Genomic DNA, 17,230 nt, shown 5'->3' with positions numbered 1-17,230 from the left:
GTTCGGCATCACTGAGAGAGCTCTACATCGTCGAGTGTTCGGCGCACAGGCCATATTTCCTTTATTACTCACTTTGCATAAATTATTTATTATGCAACATTTTTTTAATTATTACTATTGTCCCCGGTTTGCACTATTTTCTGTGCACAGGTAAACGATCTGGGTCGGGCAGTGTTGTCACCTCGGCTGGACTGGGGGCTTCGTCCTCACTTCAGTAACCCACGCCGGGTACTTTGGCATTACACTGCCGGCCTGCATCGGCCGTGCTATGTCGCCACTTCAGAGCGTCGAGCTCTTTGCTTTGCCACCTCGAGACCGGCTTGGGGGCTGGGAGCTCATCCCGCCGTAAGATCGGACCGCGTCATCAATACTGAGCACATTAACCAGATAAGTTGCTTTCATGCTAAAAAACTTTCAGTTTTAAATTTTGTTCAGTTTGACCAAGCATTATACTTTTTTGGCAGAAAGTTGTTTGTGACAAAATTCCTTGTCAAAACTTTGTTTGTGACACACAAATTCAAATACCCCATTTATTAAGGGGCTTCCTTTATGAAGCCTTTCCTCTTGCATATGATTATACTTGTATGGCTTCGTTCCTTGTTCGTGTATTACGCCACAATATGCACCATGTTGACTTAAGTGTTTCGCAAGCTGGGTTGTCTGGCTCCTGTGCTTACCCCTACGTTCCTGATTGTTCGGCTAGGGAGTACAGGGAGCACCTCTGCGATTGTCACGATCGGGTCATCCGAGCTCGGACCTCAGACTGGGTGAAGCCGAAAGCTAGTGCTCTTATTGTTTTCAATTATGGTCAGCACACAACGGAACTCATGAATACAAAAAATATATTGCACAAGTCTCATAGTAACAATGAGCAACCGAAGAAAGGTATCGGCGGAGGTACTATTTTCTTCAAAGATGCTTCTTACACTTAGTCAGTAATATAGCATAAGTTCCCTAAGCGCACTTTGTCTGTTACAGCCTTATGGCCTAATTGCCTGGTTATCGGAAACACCGTCGATATTCTCGACAGGTGGAGTACATAACACTTTTCGGCCCTTGACCGAAGAGGGATAAGCCGACGGTCGGTTAAGACGCGTTTAAAGTTCGGGTGAACACAGATATGATATAAGTACTTCGGTACATACAAGCATTATACTTAAAATTCTTTTACCCAAGTGACTTGGGGGCTCTTAAAATTTATATGAGCTATTTTATAGTAAATGTGTTTTCTTCTTGGTCGTTGCAAAGTCTTTTACTACCGCTCTTTTTTCGACTCGAGTGTATGGTCAATAGCCGGATACCCTGTCTTCTCTCTAAAAAGTCGCTCGAGTTTAGTTCGCTAAATTGGCCTCGAAGAAGTACTCCGCCTTTGGGATAAGGAGCTCGAAGCCGTAGGCTGGCCCGCTTGAAGTGTTGAGATCGGGTGTGTCATGTTAAAGCACGGCAGAAGCACAATTTTTTCTTTTTTCCAATTTTCGGATTGGCAGCGAACACCTGATCTTGTTCAGACGTCAAGTTTTTACTGACGTTTTTTGGTTTTCCAAGCCTATGGCACTTTTAAACTATTTGTATGTTTTCGGCACAAGTCTCGCAGTGCAACGCCGGACATCTTTAGAGATTCGGCAAAAAAAATCTCGGATATTGCTAAATATGCATCGGTTTCGAATTGTGTCTTCGGTCAATAGTTGGGTTGCCCGGCTCCTACGCTTGCCTCCTACGTTCCGCTTTGTTCGGCTAGGTGTGCAAAGGGAGAACCACTGCGATTGTGCTTCCAGCTCGCATGGTTAAGCACCTCAGTGGAGAAAGCCGAAAACTGACTGTCACAATAAGCATAAACTGGTCAGCGATCCGATGACTGTGTTAAATGACGGGCCGTTCGTAACATTGGCCAAAGTGTTTACGGCTTGACCTAGGCTGTCGCCGAACACTAACTGGGGCCTAGTAACTGGCCTCCCAACTTTAAGCTCCTAGACTAAGTGAAAGTTATAAAGCTCGCATATCTGATTGCCTTGTTTCCGCTAACACAACCGCCTCCGGGCACCGAGACGTCGGCTAAGGGTTGTTTTGTTATTGCGGAAACACCCTGCGTAGCATCTATAAAGGGGTGGAAGCCGACGATGGGCCACTTTCAAATGATAAACGGTCTCAACGGAGTCAAAATAACATATATCATCAGACTTTGTATTCAATATACAAACTGTTGCCTTCCGTAATCATCGTTATAAAGCCATAAATATGCATCAATTTGACGGATATTGATCCTTAATTTGGCCACCCGTGCCCACATTAAGGCTCGGGGGCTACTGGGCTTTACGCTCATTATTTGCTAATATTAAAGGGGCTTATCGATCCCCTGATCTGGTGTTGCCACCCGACCAGTGTCCCGGGGGCTACTGCATTGGCAATCCAGTGCAGAAAATTTAAGTGCAATATAGTTTTCGAGGAGATTATGATCCTCAGGTTGGTCGGCCGCACCCAACCTGAGTCTTTAAGACTTTGCACACCACTTTTTGTGTCCCGAAGTATTCTGCCGAGCTAGGAGTTGATCCTCAGGCCGATTTTGCGAATCGACCTGAGTCTCAGGGCTACTGGGATCAGCGGTCTTATGTCATCCTTCAGGTGCATCTCAAGTTTTAGACTGATGCACACCTTGAGGGCTACTGGCTATATATCTCGGCAGAGAATAAATTGCACCAATCAAAAATATTGACAAAAAATCGGCCCGCGGTTGGGGTGGTGCACCACCTCGGAAGCAGTCCGGCATAAAGCTCGGGCTCCAGTGGCTGGCTCCATAGAGGGCATTTCCGGCATTAAGCTCGGCTAAACCCCTTCAACTTTTTTGAACCAAGGTGATCTATGACACCTCCGATATAGTCTGGCGTTGGAGCTTGGACATAATCCGGCGTTGGAGCTCAGATACAGTCCGACACTGAAGGTCGGATGCAGTTCGGCGTTGGTGCTCGGCTGCAAAAGATACCTCAAATACAGTCTGGCGTTGGAGCTCGGACGCAAGAGGGCACTGCCGCCCGAGAACAACTTCGAACCCGAGGTGTGGCATAAAAACAACAGGGCATTGATAAAGGCCGAAGACTTAAAGGGCTCCTCGGATACCCGACGTGTGAAATCTTCAAATTTAGCTCGGTGATCCTCAAGATCGAAGATGGGAAGATTTGTTGAACCAGTTTTCAAGACTGACGACCGAAGATGAAGAACAGTTCGGAAGAATCGAGGAGCGTCCCCAACTTGAAGACCGGTTCAGGGGGCTACTGACGGTGTCCTGGACTAGGGGGTACTCACCACGTCGTCTCCCGATCAGTGGAATTGGGCCGAGGACCCCCATGGCCATTTACTCATGGGCTAGTTCGGACAGTCGATGACATATATGAGGAAGATTCCACAAGACTTGGCGATCAAGACAAGGACTCCTCTCCACCAACGTATTCGGCTAGGACTCTTGTTATCCTAGGCCTCCGGTACATTATATAAACCGAGGCCAGGCTAGATCATTAGGACATTACTCATCACACCCTTAGGTCTTAGACCACGACATATGATCTCGAGGTAGATCAACTCTTGTAACCGTATATTCATCAAGATCAATCAAGCAGGAAGTAGGGTATTACCTTGATAGAGAGGGCCCGAACCTGGGTAAACATCGTGTCCCCTATCTCCTGTTACCCATCGATCCATGACACGCAGCTTGGGACCCCCTACCCGAGATCTTCCGGTTTTGACACCGACAAAAGCCACTAGTGAAACCTATGGCCCCCGGGTCTATCTTCCATCATATTGTTTTCCTATCAATTTACTATTTCTACCGCTGTTTATTTTGCAATCTTTACTTTCCAATCTATATCATAAAAATACCAAAAATACTTATCTTATTATCTCTATCAGATCCCACTTTTGCAAGTGGCCGTGAAGGAATTGACAACCCCTTTATCGCGTTGGTTGGAAGGTTCTTATTTGTTTGTGCGGGTACAAGGCGACTTGCGTGTAACCTCCTACTGGATTGATACCTTGGTTCTCAAAAACTAAGGGAAATACTTATGCTACTTTGTTGCATCACCCTTTCCTCTTCAAGGGAAAACCAACGCATGCTCAAGAGGTAGCAGTGGCCCCCTCCGGTAGTTATTTGCTCCGGTATTTTTTATATATTCCAAAACAATTCTCCGTAAATTTTTAGCTTATTTGGAGATGTGTAGAATAGGTAACTCTGACGTAGCTTTTTCAGGTCCAGAATTCCTGCTGCCGGCATTCTCCCTCTTTGTGTAAACCTTGCATATTTTGAGAGAAAAGGCATTATAATTACTCCATAAAGAATTATTATGCATAAAAACATTGTAAATAACAGTAGGGAAAACATGATGCAAAATGGATGTATCAACCATTGAAGAATTCAGAAGTCTTTTCCATTATTGAATGTAATGGCAGAGAGATTGTTAAGGAGAACCACCTCAAACTTATTGCATTTCAGAGAGCTTATTGAAAATAAAGAGCCACTATTAGGTGGGATATTGTGGGTGATGAATATTCAATGTTCTTTCAGGCTAAAGCCCTATTAAATGTAGACACGCATTTTTGTTATGAATGATGAGCCTGTTTCTGAATTCCATAATCATCAACCTAAATCTGCTCTTGTACGATTGGGAGACGGGAGTACCTTCAGACAGCCGAGCTGGTGTGTGGCGGCTCTTCAGGACAGAACGGGAGCACTCTCCTTCTAGGTTAGTGGTCACTTGGCTGACATGGGCCTGGGCCTCATGGGCCTTATATACAACAGTCCCCCTCAAGAGTGGTGATAGATATCTATCATTCCCATCTTGTCACATGCTAGATTGCATTCTTTAGTTCCCAATCCTTTAGTCAAACAGTCTGCAATCTGTTGCCCAGAACTCACGTGCTCAATCTTGATGATCCCAATGTCAAGCTTTTCTTTGATGAAGAATCTGTCTATTTCCACATCCTTGGTTCTATCATGCTGCACTGGATTGTGTGCTATATTGATTGCTGATTTGTTATCACACCACACATTCATACAACTTGTCTTCAGTGTGTTCAGTTCTGCTGATAGATTTCTGGTCCACAACATCTCACTCAGTCCCTTGGACATGGCTCTGTATTCAGCCTCTGCAGTTGATTTTGAAACAACAGGTTGTTTCTTGCTTCTCCAAGATACTAAATTTCCTCCTACAAAGACACAATAGCCTGAAGTTGATCTCCTGTCATCCAGACGGCTAGCCCAATCAGCATCACAATAACTGTCTACAACGAGGTGTCCATAACTCTTGAACAATAGTCCTTTCCCAAGAGAACCTTTCAAGTATCTCAAGATTCTATGTACTGCGTCAAGATGTCCACTTCTAGGCTCATGCATGTATTTGCTCACAACACTTACTGCAAATGCAATGTCCAGTCGTGTATGACACAAGTACAACAATCTTCCCACCAATCGCTGATACCTCTCCTTATCCACTGGCTCTCCTGATTGAGCAGTCACTTTGTGGTTGTGATCAATTGGGGTTGGGGCTGCCTGACATCCTAGTATTCCTACATCTCTTAGGAGATCTAAAGTATACTTCCTCTGAGATAGCGCAATCCTATTGGCAGACCTAAGCCACTTCTATGTCCAGGAAGTATTTGAGTTGGCCTAGATCTTTGACTTCAAAGGCCTTACCCAAACACACTTTCAGTCTTGCTATTTTTTCTTTGTCATCCCCTGTGATAATACTATCATCCACATATACTGCAAGTATAATGATTTTCCCTTCTTTATGTCTGTAGAACAGTGTACGATCACCGTTACACTGCCCATACCCCATAATACATACAACACATCTGAACTTGTCGAACCATGCTCTCGGAGACTGTTTCAGGCCATAAAGAGATTTCTTTAACCTGCATACCTTGCCAACCTTCTCAGACGTAGAGAACCCTGGTGGGATCTCCATGTAGACCTCCTCCTTCAAGTCCCCATGCAAGAAAGCATTCTTCACATCAAGTTGATGTAAGGATCACCCGAAATTCGCTGCAAAGGAGATCAGGATCCTCACAGTGTTCATCTTTGCTACTGGAGCAAAGGTCTCATCATAGTCAATGCCGTAGGTTTGACTATACCCCCTTGCCACAAGCCTTGCTTTGTATCTTTCAATCTTCCCTTCTGCATTCTGCTTCACAATGTATACTCACTTGTAGCTGACTGCCTTCTTTCCTCTTGGAAGAGGTGTTAATACCCATGTCTTGTTCTTAATTAATGCCTCCAGCTCCTCTATCATAGCTGCTCTCCACTTCGGATCCACTTTTGCTGCCTTCCAATCAGTTGGAAGAGACACCAGCTGAAGAGAAGCAACAAATGCTTTGTGGGCTAGAGATAATGCTTCATACGAAACATAATTTCCAATATCATTGGCATCGAACCCATACTTTGACTCTGGTATCCCTGCTTTTACTCGAGTACCTTTTCTCAACGCAATTGGCAAGTCCTCTGTGTCGGATGAGCTTGCATTGCTGCCTTGCTGCTCCCCCTGAACATGATGTTGTCATCTGGAATATACTTGAGGATTACGCTCCTCATTCACCTTCTGCCACCTATGAGAAGCATCACCTTGCTTCCATGAATACACGTTTAGCTGCTCCTCTTGCTCTGCCGTCCACCGCGGTACACAACCGATCTAGGTGGGAGCACCGCCTGCCTGACTCGGCACCCCCTCAGTCACAATCAGTCCTTCACTCTGTGGTGTTATCATTTCCTGGGGTTGCTTCTCTCTTCGCTGTACTACCGGAATATCACCCCCAATTGGTTGCTGCAGCACTGAATCGACACCAGAATCGGCCCCATCACCACCACTCTCCCCTTCTTGACCTATCACAGTAGACTGGGTATGGTCAAGACTTTTAAATAATCCACTAAGATCAATTTTCTCACCATAAAATGGTTCGGATTCCCTGAAGGTGACATCCATGCTCACAAAGGTCCTCCGTTCAGAAGGACTCCAACACTTGTAGCCGCGCTGCCCAGAAGAGTACCTAGTGAAGATACACTTGACGGCCCGTGGATCCAATTTGCCCATAGATGGCCTGTGATCCCTGACAAAGTAGACACAACCGAACAGCTTGGGAGGAACCACAAACTCATTCTTTCCCAGAAGTAACTCTGAAGGTGACTTCATACCTAGTACTCTCGATGACGTGCGATTGATCAGGTGTGTCGCAGTCATCACAACTTCACTCCACAAGAATTTCGGCACATTCATAGTAAACATCGGTGATCGAGCAACCTCCAGAATATGGCGATTCTTCCTTTCTGCCACCCCATCCTGAGGGGGGTTATCCGGACATGAGGTTTGATGCAAAATCCCGTGCTCTGATAAGAAAGTCCCAAACACTTTGTTCACATACTCAGTGCCATTATCACTTATTATCACTTGTACCTGAACATTGAAGTGATTTTTCACATAGGCATAGAAAGTCTTGACGCATTGGAAAGTTTCATCCTTGTGACGCATCAAATATATCCATGTCATACGTGAGTGGCAGTCAATAAAGGTCACAAAATACTTTGCACCACTGACCGACACCATCGGACTTGTCCACACATCCGAGTGAACAAGCATGAATGGAGATATACTTCTAAGTCCCTTACTCACATAAGACGTCCTCGTGTGTTTTGCAAACTCACACGCATCACATTTCAGCTTGTTCTTATCGACTCCATGCATTACATCTGGAAACAACTTGAACATTTTATCAAATGATACATGCCCCATTCTGCAGTGATGTTTCATCGCCACAGACTCTCTTTCTTCCACAATTGCCGCAAATACTGGAATGCCCGTCTGACCAAGCCCCTCACGGTCCATGTACCACAACCCCCTACGCCTTATTCCAGTCCCAATCCTCCTTCCAGTCGGCCCGTCCACAATCAAGCACATTTTTTTGTCAACTGTTATCCTACAGTCTACCTGGTCAGTTAGAGCACTAAAAGACAACAGATTGACTGGAAAAGTGGCACATGTAGGACTGAAGATAACTTAATATTAGGTGTACATTGAACTGTCCCCATGCCCTTAATAGGCTGCGATGTCCCGTCAGCAATACGTATCGTGTTACTTTGAGAGGGAGTGAGCTCATCATATGAATCAAACTCCCTGAAGTCGAGGCACCAGAGTCTAGAATCCACTCCGGATCAGTCCTATGAGCAGCAATTGTGGCCTTTTCAGTGCCATCTCCATTGGTACAGATAAAAAAGGCCAAACTTGTCCTCTCCTCGATGACCTCAGTGTTCCTCATGCGAGCCACCCTTGCCCGTGCAGCATCAAATGTCGCTTCGTCGGAGGCCAGACGTGCACGCAACACAGCTTCCTCCTTCATGGTGGTGAGCAGGGCATCCTCCAAGTCTCTGCTTGTCGAGGCACACCCAGCTACATCTCCGCCTCCTCTCAGCACTTCATATCCTACGTGCCTTCCTCCTCCTTCCTCTGCACCACACGAACTTCCATCATCCGACCACACTGACTCCATGACCCTGACCTCACCACCTGTCATCTTCCTCCCTCTCCTCAGCGCACAGCAACGGCAGCCCATAGCAGCTCCTTCCTTTTCCAATCAGCAACAACACACCATAGCCGTGCACCACTAGCAGCACAGCACCAAGCACACAGCAGCTCTCTTTCAACAGCAGCCGCAGAACACAGCATGATCACTCACTCCAGCAACTCAACAGTACACTCAGCAGCAAACAAAGCAGCAACAGCAGCTACACCTTCTCTGAACACACCCGAAACAGCTCAGCTCAGCAGCAGCTCTCAGCAGAATCAACAGTACAGCACCCAGCAACACCTCTGCTTCCTCTGCCAAGTAGCACCAACTCACCCAGCAGTACCACAACACCCACTTCGTCTTCCTCTGCCAAGCCTCGAGAGCTCAGCAGCCAGCAGCACCGCCTCCTCGCACGTGCGCACGCATCCGCGCATAGCCGCCTCTCCTCGAGAGAGAGCAGCGCCACCGCGCTCCTCCTAGATCCGCCTCCGCCGGCCACGCAGCTCCCGCTGCCGCCTCCTCCTTCCTCCTCCGCAGCCGCTCGCGGCCGCCTCCTTTTCGTGTCGCGCGCGCGCACACAGCTCGCGTGCAGCCACCCTGCAGCTCCCTGCCAGACGCCAAACAGCAGCAAGAGGGAAGAGTCTCTGCCGCCCAGGTGAGCTCCACCGCGCCTAGGTCCGCCGGCCTTCCCGTCAGGCCCCGCCGTCACCAGCCTGTGATACCATGTAGGATTGGGAGACGGGAGTACCTTCAGACAGCCGAGCTGGTGTGTGGCGGCTCTTCTGGACAGAACGGGAGCACTCTCCTTCTAGGTCAGTGGTCACTTGGCTGACATGGGCCTGGGCCTCATGGGCCTCATATACAACAACTCTCCTTTGGAGAGCCTTTAAGGCTAAACTTGGGACTTCCATGCAAACTTCCTATCTGCTGGATTTGAACTCTCTTATTCAAATATGTCATGATCTTCACTGTCTAGAGGTCCCTTTTCCAAGACTAAAATTGATGACGCTGGGAAAATGCCTATGGAAAAAGCTCCTAGAACAGATAGATTTAGTGGTACTTTCATCAAAGCTTACTGGAGCATTACTTGTCAAGACCCAATCTCATTGTGGATTTTTATCATGGCAAGGTCAACTTGCAAAGCATCAATGCTTCATATATTACCTTGTTTCTTAATAAAGATACCCCCTTGACTACTGGAGACTTCAGGCCTACCTCCTTGCTCAATTGCACAAATAAGATCATTACTAAATAATTGACTAATAGAATGCACTCTATCATTCTTAAACTCATTTACATTAATCAGTATGGATTTATCCAAAACATGATCATTCAAGACTTCCTTGGTTGGGCTTTTGAATATCTCATCAGTGCCATCACTCCAGGAAAAAAATTGGTCCTAAAATTGGACTTTGAAAAGGCCTTTGACCTGTTTGAACATATAACTTTTGAATATTCTTAGAGCTAATGGTTTTGGAGATAGATGGATGATATGGATGCAAATGATCTTCATTTTTTGCACTTCATCTATTTTGCTTAATGCCATCCCTCGTAAGTAATTCCAATGTAAAGGAGGTGTGAGGCAAGGGGAACCTATGTCATCCCACCTCTTTGTCTTGGCTGCTGACCTTCTTCAAAATGTGTTCAATGAAGCCATCGACACAAATCTCATTCAGTCTCCTCTACAAGTTCATTCTTGCCCTAATTTTCCAATTACTCAGTATGGTGATGATACTATTCTTGTCCTTCCTTCTGAGAAGTTTCAACTATGTCAAATCAAGATGCACACTCTAGTTTAAAAATTAACTACAACAAGTATGTCTTAGTTCCAACTAATGTACCTGATGAGAGAATGGCAACCTTGACAACAATTTTAGCATGCCAGTGTGGGTCATTTCCATTCACCTATATTGGCTTGCCTATGCATAGATCCAAGCCAAAGATTGAAGACTTTAATCCCATTATGTAGAGAATTGAGAAAAGGTTGTCTGGGTGCTCTACCATGCTTTCATATGATGGAAGACCCCTCTTGAACAAATATGTTTTCTAGTCTCTGACCACCTTCTTCATGCAACTCTTGCCTTGCTTGTGGGACTGGTCAATCAAATTAATAAATATTTAAGGCACTGCCTTTGGTGAAAAATTGGTATGGAAGATAAGGGTACTATGCTCATTGCCTGGGAGAAGGTTTCTAGGCCAAAAAATCAAGGTGGTCTTGGTGTTCTGGAGGTCTCAACTCATAACAAGGTCCTTCTCATCAAATATTTGCATAAGTTCTTTAAAAAATACGATTTGCCCTAGGTGAAACTAGTATGGAAGAAACATTATAGTTCTGGGCCACCTATTGACAAGTAGAAAGGCTCCTTCTGGTGGAAGGACATTCTGAAACTCTTATGTGTTTTAAAGCTTCTGCAGTCTGCCAATTAAGGGAAGGGGACACTATTTTGTTTTGGCATGGCAAATGGCTAGATGAACCTTTGGTTCACAAATTCCCCGAGCTTCATTCTTTTGCAAAAGATGATCTGAGCACAGTATCTATGGTAATGTCTTCTGAGGGTAGGACCGAACTTTTTCATAGGCCTCTATCTACTAAAGCTTTTGGCTAGCTTCTTGAGCTTCGAAACAGTTTGCCTTTTAGCAATTCTACTACTTGGAAAGATGTTTGGATTTGGAATGGAGAGCTCAAAAAACATTCATCATTTAAAACATATAAAGATCTCATGGGAAATTTGGAGGTCCTCGGATCTTTAACATCCTTTGGGTCAGTGCCAACACACTCAAGCACAAGATTTTATTCTGGTTGGCACTTGTCGGTGTCAAAACCGGTGGATCTCGGGTAGGGGGTCCCGAACTGTGCGTCTAAGGTCGATGGTTACAGGAGACAGGGGACACGATGTTTACCCAGGTTCGGGCCCTCTCTATGGAGGTAATACCCTACTTCCTACTTGATTGATCTTGATGAATATGAGTATTACAAGAGTTGATCTACCACGAGATCGTAATGGCTAAACCCTAGAAGCCTAGCCTGTATGACTATGGTAATGAGTATATCCTTTCCGGACTAACCCCTCCGGTTTATATAGACACCGGGGGGATCTAGGGTTACATTGAGTCGGTTACATAGGAAGGAATCTTCATAGTTGATCGCCAAGCTTGCCTTCCACGCCAAGGAGAGTCCAATCCGGACACGGGTACAGTCTTCGGCCTTCATGTCTTCACAGCCCACCAGTCCAGCCCATTGATAATAGGCCGGACGCCCAAGGACCCCTTAGTCCAGGACTCCCTCAGTAGCCCCTGAACCTCGCTTCAATGACGAGGAGTCCGGCGCGCAGATTGTCTTTGGCATTGCAAGGCGGGTTCCCTCCTTTCCGAACTCCAAGATAGTCTTTGGATGTGATGATAGTATCCGAACCTGTCACACACACCATACACAACCGCAAAGAGAATATGGTTTTACACGAGTCCAATCCGCTAACAACTTCTTGTAGCACGACACTACGTCTGACCGGTCATAATTCCAAACCGTTTTTGTGTCTGCCGCTCCATGTTCCGAGACGCGGTTGCCATTGGCACGTCTTGTCAAAGCAGAGATCGTGTCCCCTTATCGTGGAATTCTCATCAATGCGGGCATGGGTATCCCAACCGTGCCGTTTATGCAGCCCTTGGGAATAGGCGAGTTCTAAGGCGAGTGGGGAGGCAGTCAATATTCACTGCCTTTATAAGGGGATAAGGATTCCCTCTTCCTCTCCCACACCTTCTCTCTATCTCCGCCCTTCCAATCTCGAGCTCCAGCGCCCAAGTTCTCATCTCCTTTCCACTCGAGCTAGCACTCAACCATGTCCGGATCCAGAGGTCAGGGCAAGTGGATGGTCTCCTCCGTCAAGGAGGAGGACATTACTGAGCTTCGGGCGGCCGGATACTTGGCGAAGGAAATCGCCCACTCTGCCGGCCGAGGGACAAGTCATCCCCACACCGAAGCCCAACGAGAGGGTGGTATTCATCCCTCATTTCTTCCGCGGACTAGGGTTCCCACTCCACCCTTTCATCCGCAGGCTGATGTATTATTACGGGATAGATTTCCACGATCTGTCCCCGAACTCCTTCCTCAACATCTCAGCGTTTATCGTCGTGTGTGAGGCCTTCCTCCGCATCCAACCCCACTTCGGGCTGTGGCTCAAAGTCTTCAACGAGAAGCCGAAGGTGGTGGATGGCCAGCATGCGGAGTGCGGAGGAGCAATGGTGAGTAAGTTGTCCAACGTCTCCTGGCCGAAAGGCACTTTTGTGGACACAGTAAAGGAGTGGCAAAAACAATGGTTCTACATCACAGAACCCCGCGGCACTACCTGGGCCGCAGCTGCCGAATTCTGCTCCGGCGCTCCCATGCGACTCACCTCCTAGGTCGAGAAGAGTCCACACTGGTGTTCACCCGATGAGCTGATAGCGTTGCAGTCGCGTGTTCAAAGCATGATAGCCAAGGACGTCAAGCTTGTCGATGTAATCCAGGTGATGCTAGTTCGCCGGATCCTCCCGTGCCAGCGCAGAAGTCGCCCTCTATGGGAGTTTAATCCGAAGAAGCACCAAACCCTGGTGAAGCACCAAACCCTGGAGAGGGCGAACCGGATCCAGTGTCCGGCTCCACTGCCTGAAGAACCGGTCATCCCACGTCTAGCGAAGATGCTGGTGCCGACACCCTATAAGGCGCCGGAGAAGAAGGCGAAGAAGAAGGCCAAGGGGGCCAAAAGTGGCCCCCGTCGCAAGGGCGCTTCGGACGTGACGTCCGAAGACGAAGAAGCCCATTCCTCCATCCCTGAGGACGACAATGAGGAAGAGGAGGAGGAGGAGGAGAAGAACCCTCCCCCTGAGGAGGGAAAGAAGAAAAGGGGGGCTCCCATGAATCTGGAGGTGGGAACGCCCAAGAAGGGGAAGGGCGCCCTTGCGGCCAACACCGCGTGGGACGTTGACAACAGTCCGGAGCGGCGCCCCCGCACTAAACCTCGGGCCGCATCGTAAGTACTATGACTCACGTATACCCGTATACCCGGCCTCTCCTTTTTATCGTTTTGACGTGGTTAATTGTGCTACTGCAGTCCGGCCCGTGATAGCATCCAGCGATCCTCATCTGGAGGTTCGTTGGATCCGGCGGAAATGGCCAGCATGTCACCGCCGACCGCTTATTCCCCCGAGGCCAAGGACGACACCGAAGTGTTGTCCCGGAGGACCGCTTCGAGCCGGGGAGGGGCCCAGGACGCTGTCCAGGAGGTGCCGCAAGGCGAGACCTCTACTGCCGGACACATGGGGAGCAGATCCCCATGGAGACTGGCGAAGAGGGACGTATTCAGTTTGGCCCTCAGCCGAATATGATTGCGGGGACCGATACGGCCCTGGAATCTGGCGCTCACCTTCCTTCGAAAGAGGGGGGTGCGCCCATTCCACCGGTGGCCCCTGTCCAACCAGGGGCACCGGATAACCTGATGGAGGCGCTACGAGGCGCCTCCATTGTGGACGAGCACCGTGTCCTTATGGGTACGGTGATCGAGAAGGTTCAGTCCGTCAAGAGCGGACTAAACGAGGCCTGCAACAATCTGTGGACAGGTTTTGAGGTAAGTCACGTAGAAAGAGAACATCTCGTGCTGACAGTAGCCCCTGAGACACTGTCCGGCGTTCGGAAAGAAAGGCCGGACAGAGGATCAATCCTTTGTAGGAGACTAACTTGATATGTATGAATAAGCAGGCGTCACTGTTGGCCGCGACCTCGAATGCTGCCGAAGTCTCTGAACTGAAGCAGAGGTTGGAGCGGGCCGAGAACGAGCTCGGCGAGGTGAAGATTCAGCTCCAGGAGAAGCAAGGTGAGTGACGACTTGCTGTGTATTCAGAAAGAATAAGCGGTGAGTATTGACCGGAGTCTCGTAATATGTGTAGGGGCGGCGACCGAGGTCGAGGCCCTGAAAAATGCCCTGGCCAAAGCAGAGGGGAAGGTTGTCCAGCAAGAAGCCGCTCGTAAGAAGCTCAAGGCCCGGGTCAGCGAGGTCCAGCGGGAGCTCCAGGACGCGGTGAAGAGGTGCGAAGCCTTGGAGCACGAGGCATCGGTTCAAGAGACCGAACTTACCAAGGCTCGCCAGAGCGCGGAGACCGCGCGGAATGAGGCCCGGGACGCTCTCCAGGAGATCCAGGAGGCCAAGAAGATCGCAGCGGGTAAGGCTTTTAACATCTAAAGCAAGTATGCGGAGAGGAAGTACCTTTTACTAACCCGGATTCGGAGTTGCCCAGGGGCTTTTGCGGATCTACCACGCAGCGTGTCCGATGATGCGGAGTTCTTCCGAGCGAGAGAAGGGAATTCCACGGAGAAGCTGTTCTGGTCACAGTATGCTGTGCCAGAACATCTGGTGCCCTTTGCCAATCAACTGAAATAGTTGGTCGAGCTGCACAAGGTGGCTGAACTGGCCATGAAGGATTTAATAATCCGGCTGTGGCCAGCCGAAGCTATACCTAGCAGTTATTTTGGCCTCGTGAAGCGGGTGGTGGAAGCCTGTCCACGGCTAGACATCGTCAAGCGATCTGTCTGCATCGAAGGTGCTCGCATGGCCTTCGCCCGTTGCAAGATGTGGAAGGCGAAGATGGACGCCGTCGAGGTGGCCAGGGGGCCGCCGGAGAGCAAGGAGCACCGCACACCCGAGCGATATTTTGCGGATTTCCTAGAAGTGTCTCGACTTGTAGCAGCGCAGTGCGGGCAGGACATTATTTTCGAATGAATACATTCGTGTTTTGTCTTTGCCTTGTATGATGAAAACAAAGCCGGTTTGTAATATAATGTTTGTTATGTTTTAATTGTTTCCTCCTGTGCGACTGTGTTGTATGGAATCTGAGGGTTGGCCAGTCGTCGGCTTCTGCCCTCGCGTAGGTAGTACGGAGGTGTTCGGGATGGAATCTAAAAAAATCTTGATCCAATTATATGGTCCTTGAAGGAGTTGTTTAGCGCAACGAACCAGGCAATCGGACTATGCGACTTGAACGCCCTCACTTAGCCATGGGAGTTTTATAATAAAACATGGGTGCAGCCCCTGGTGTACGAACTAGAGTGCTGTCAGCGTCTGATCGGGAAATACCGATCCTTCGCGGAATGCGGAAAAATCTCCAGCGATTTGTGACCTCCGAACAGCTGACCGGCTCTCGCCGCATCATGACAGTCAGTTTTCAGCTTTCTCTACTGAGGTGCTCATCCGGTTTAGACCAGGGCACAATCACAGTAGTTCTCCCTTTACTACCCTAGCCGATGTAGCGGAACGTAGGGTAGCAAGCACAGGAGCCGGGCAACCCAACTATTGACGAAAGACATGATTCGGAGTCAATGCATATAACGCTAGATTCGGGGTGCTGAACTTATCGGTAAGAAATGTTCGAACTTTGTTGCCGCATTATGGGGCGATGGGGAGCCCCTGGCAAATATGAAACGTACCAAAGTGTACGAGTGCGAGAATATAAGTAATTACTGGCAAAGAAAAACAGAAAGAGAGCATAGGTAGTATCTGGGGCCCTTGGACTTGGGCCGTGAACTGTTTCCATTATAGTTGGGTTAATGCGTCAAAGCGCATTTATACAGATAGTGCAGTAAGCAACCGGCTATTTAACATGCCATAATCAAAGGAGAGCTGCATTTGGGTACTGAAAACAGGTAGAGTAATCGTTGGATTGTCCTCTAGAGCTTCCCCTGTATGCCTGTGCTCTGTGCCAATCTGGCGTACTTGTCCTTTGACAGGACCAGTAATCAGGCCATCGAAGGAGGCATGTATAAAAGAGACCTAAAAAAAAGGAAAAAGGGAAATAGTAATGATACAAGTGAGTCCGGGATCGGTGTGGCCGAACTGTGGACTACAAGCTAGCTGTGCCTCCATTGATGTCCATGGGATTTTGAGTGCGTAGTGATGTACGCGTGGTGCGAATGCCGCTACCTCATCGGGACTGGGACGGAGGCCGAATTGCTAATCGAGCTCTTAACGAGCCGAGCTGTCCTGTTGCAGTTTGGTCCGGGCCCTCTTGGTGATGTCCAGGGGCTCGCCAGCCGGATTATAGTTCTGCTTGAGAAGGCCGCTCTGTACCTCTGCTGCTAGGGCGGCTGTGTGCTCCTTTGTACGGAGGGAGCGTTCGGTGTTTCCATTGACTGCTATGACGCCGCGTGGACCGGGCATCTTGAGCTTGAGATAAGCATAATGTGGTACCGCGTTGAATCTTGCAAACGCGGTTCGTCCGGGCAGTGTGTGGTAGCCGCTGCGGAAGGGGACGATCGAAGATTAGCTCTTCGCTTCGGAAGTTGTCCGGGGAACCGAAGACCACTTCCAGCGTGATTGAGCCCGTACAACGGGCCTCTACGCCTGGTATGACTCCTTTAAAGGTAGTCTTTGTGGGTTTGGTTCGTGAGGGATTAATGCCCATTTTGCGCACTGTATCCTGATAGAGCAGGTTGAGGCTGCTACCACTGTCCATTAGGACTCGTGTTAGGTGAAATCCGTCGATGATTGGGACCAGTGCGGCCGAACCACCATGGCGGATACTAGTTGGATGATCTCGACAATCGAAGGTGATCGGGAATGACGACCACGGATTGAATTTTGGGGCGACTGGCTCTACCGCGTAGACGTCCCTGAGTGTGCGCTTGCGCTCCCTTTTGGGGATGTGTGTAGCGTATATCATGTTCACC

Source organism: Aegilops tauschii, chromosome 3, assembly GCF_002575655.3.
Source record: "Aegilops tauschii subsp. strangulata cultivar AL8/78 chromosome 3, Aet v6.0, whole genome shotgun sequence".
Lineage (NCBI taxonomy): Eukaryota > Viridiplantae > Streptophyta > Magnoliopsida > Poales > Poaceae > Aegilops > Aegilops tauschii.
The sequence above is the reverse complement of the archived record's forward strand: the minus strand, read 5'-3'. Positions refer to the sequence as shown.